Raw genomic sequence first — 3,298 nt, 5'->3', positions numbered from 1 at the left:
TTTTAACAGAATAATAACAACTTACAAATAGTAATTTATTTTTCCTAAAGGGTAGGAGGAGATATTTAGAGAGGATACAAATAAGTACACTGAGGTCTCTATCTTCTGGAAATTCATAGCCAAGTGGCAGTAATGAGAGATATTTATGGTATTTATAATATAGAGTAGAATGCTCTAGTGCCTTAAGAAAAGATTCAAACAGAGTTGTAAAAGTTTAGAGGATAGATGACTTTTCATTTGCAGGGATCAGGGAAGGGTTAATGAAAGAGGGGACATTTGACCTGGAACTTAGAAGGATGAGTACATTTTGACAGATTTCAGAGGAAGGGACTCCAGGCAGAGGAAACAGTTTGAGAATAGTCGTTGAGGCATAAATGTCAAATAAGTGGTAATAAGTTTAATCTGACTAGAGTATAGGGCATGCTAAAGGTAATGAAAAAGATAAGACAGGAAAGGATACTTTGGGATAGAATTTGGGGCCCTTGTACAAGATGATATTTAAGTTCCTTTTTTAACAATTTCATGATCCTGTAATTCTCCGAATGCTGTGACAAGGCACTTGAGTTTTATTCAGTAAGCAATTTTGAGTTTCAAAAATATTTTGAATTGTGCCATCTTATCTTCATTTGATATTCTTACAAGTGTCACGAAGTGACACAATCAGAACTCTGCTTTGTAGGACAGATTTAAGAAGATTATTTTGGCAGCAATGTGTAGCATTGGATAAAGTGGAAAAGGAATGAAGATTAGAAGTTAGAAGGCTGTTGCAATAATATAGGCTAGAAAATGATATAGATTATATTATTAAACAATAATATAGATTAGGAAAAAGCATTGTGTAGATTAGAAAAAAATTGTACTGGTTAGAAATAAGGACATGAACTATGATGGCATCAATGAGAATAAAGAATTAGAGATAAATTTAAGATGAGCTTTAGAGTTATATTTGATCGGTAATTGACTGAACATGTATGTATGTTATTAAGAGTGTTGGAGAGGGAGAGGTTAAAGATAATTTGAGCTTGGAGCATAGGGAATTATAAGAAGGCTAAGAACATAATAGCTTCCCTGGTGGCTCAGGCAGTAAAGAGTCTACCTGCAGTGGGGAAGACCCAGGTTCGATCCCTGGGTCAGGAAGATACCCTGAAGAAGGAAATGGCAACCCATTCCAGTATTCTTGCCTGGATAATTCCATGGACAGAGGAGCCTGGTGGGCTATAGTCCTTGGGATTGCAAAGAGTTGGACATGACTGAGAGAGAGACTTCACCTAAGAACATAATAGAATTAGAGGATTCAGTTGGTGAAGTCTATTTAAGGAAGATAAGAAAGATGAGTTTATTTTTAGTTGTGTTGAGTTAATGGCATAGAAGTCAAGGCATTTTATTAGGTTGGAAATTGGGAATAAAATCAAAAGTCTGATATTATTTCTGTATGTGCAAACCCTTAGTAAGGAAGGTTTAGGACAAAGTACAAGAGGGAACATTACTAAATTTTCAACACATGTTAATCATAGATCCTGAATGACTCTAATAAATAGATATATTCTAATAATAAAAAGACACACAGACACAGAGACATATACACTCACACAAATATTCTTGTGTGAATAGCCCCTAATAATTACCACAATGAATGTAAAGTGGCTGTCTCTGGAATTAGTAAAGAATGAGACAGCTTTAACTTCAGAATTGATTTGGGTAAAATGACCCCAAGAAGTTCCACTATAGTGCTTCTTCTTTTTATTTTAATTCCAAGACCCTTCCTCAGGTCCCTTTGGTTGATTCATTTTCTTATTGTTAACAATCTCCTATAAGGAGATGTGGCTGGAACAGACTTTGTGCTATCTTGGGGCTGTTTTTATCAACTGGTGCTTGAAGGAGGCAGATGATTCTTCTAGAAGTTAGATTTCATTTGATTAATTGATGTCTACAAGATTCAGAATTTACTTAATTTAGGTGGGGCATGAAAAGTAAAAGTGAAAGTGAAAGTGCAGTCGCCCAGTCATGTCCGACTCTGTGACCCTGTGGACTATAGCCTACCAGGCTCCTCCCTCCATGGGATTCTTCAGTCAAGAATACTGGAGTGGGTTGCCATTTCCTTCTCCAGGGGATCTTCCCAACCCAGGGATTGAACCTGGGTCTCCTGCATTGCAGGCAGATGCTTTAACCTCTGAGCCACCAGGGAAGTAGGCCATTAACTCACCAGCTACATTTGTCTTCCAATAATCAACCTGAAATTTAATTTCTAAGATAGGTTTTTCAAATCTACCTTCCTCTCTTCCCTTTCTTTCCTTTTCCCCTTTATTTTAAAAAATATGTTTATTAAATGCCTGTTGAGTGCTAGGAATGGATTGATGGATAATTTTCTGTTTTTAGGGATCTCATAGTCTAGTGGGGTGGAATTATATAGGCACTGCTAGAGAACACAAAATGAAAGTGAAATTAGACCTGGAAGTAAAGGGGTGAATTAGAAGTGGATTTTTGGAAGTGGTGACATCTGAACAGAGTTTTGAAGATAAATAGGAAATAGCTAGACAAAAAATGGAGTTTTGGAATGGGAGAGCTCATTTTAAGGAGATTTGAAGACATTCACAGATTTACAGCAGTCTGTATAGCTGGAAAAAAAGGGGTGTATTTGGGGAATTCTAGGAGATGGAGTTAAAGAAGTTTGTAATAGGTAAATAATTATGAGTCTTGTTTTCTTTTTATTGAAGTATAGTTGACCTACAACAGTATATTGGTTCCTAGTGCCATAACACAATGATTTAATATTTCTATATATTACAAAATGATCACCACAATAAATCTAGTTACCATCTGTCACCACACAGAGATATTGCATTATTATTAACTATATTCCCTGTGCTAGGCATACCATCCCCGAGACTCATTTATTTTGTAACTGGAAGTTTGCATCTCTTAATTTCTCTTACCTATTTCACTCATCCCCTTACCACCCTTATTACAGGGAAAAAACAGTTTTTATTCTCTGTATCTAGAACACTGTTTCTATTTTGTTACGCTTATTCATTTGTTTTTTTTTTTTTTTTAGATTCCACATCTAAGTGAAATAATATGTTTTGAGCAAGAAGTAAAGACCATAAATGTATCCAATGGACTGATGCTATAGGCATGGATGTCATACCTTTATGGTAATGGGATGAAGACTTAGGGTTCTGAGGAAGACACTTAACTAGTAATCAGAGGAAAACAGAGACGAGAGAGATCAACAGGAGGAGTAAGAGGTAGGAGAAAAACTAGAAAGGAGCAATGTAATGAAAACAGAAAGAGTTTAAAG

The 3,298-nt window shown here is 35.9% G+C and overlaps 1 non-coding gene across 1 annotated transcript; it reads right to left on the bottom strand.

Moving 5' to 3' along the window:
• Positions 1–2,113: 2,113 nt before the first annotated feature.
• TRNAC-GCA lies at positions 2,114–2,185 on the bottom strand. Its single transcript has one exon. It is a non-coding gene; the product is annotated as a tRNA-Cys (tRNA).
• Between the last annotated feature and the right edge of the window lie 1,113 nt (positions 2,186–3,298).

The sequence above is a fragment of the Oryx dammah genome, unplaced genomic scaffold (genome assembly GCF_014754425.2).
Source record: "Oryx dammah isolate SB20612 unplaced genomic scaffold, SCBI_Odam_1.1 HiC_scaffold_16, whole genome shotgun sequence".
Classification (NCBI taxonomy): Eukaryota; Metazoa; Chordata; class Mammalia; order Artiodactyla; family Bovidae; genus Oryx; species Oryx dammah.
The sequence above is the reverse complement of the archived record's forward strand: the minus strand, read 5'-3'. Positions and strand labels throughout refer to the sequence as shown.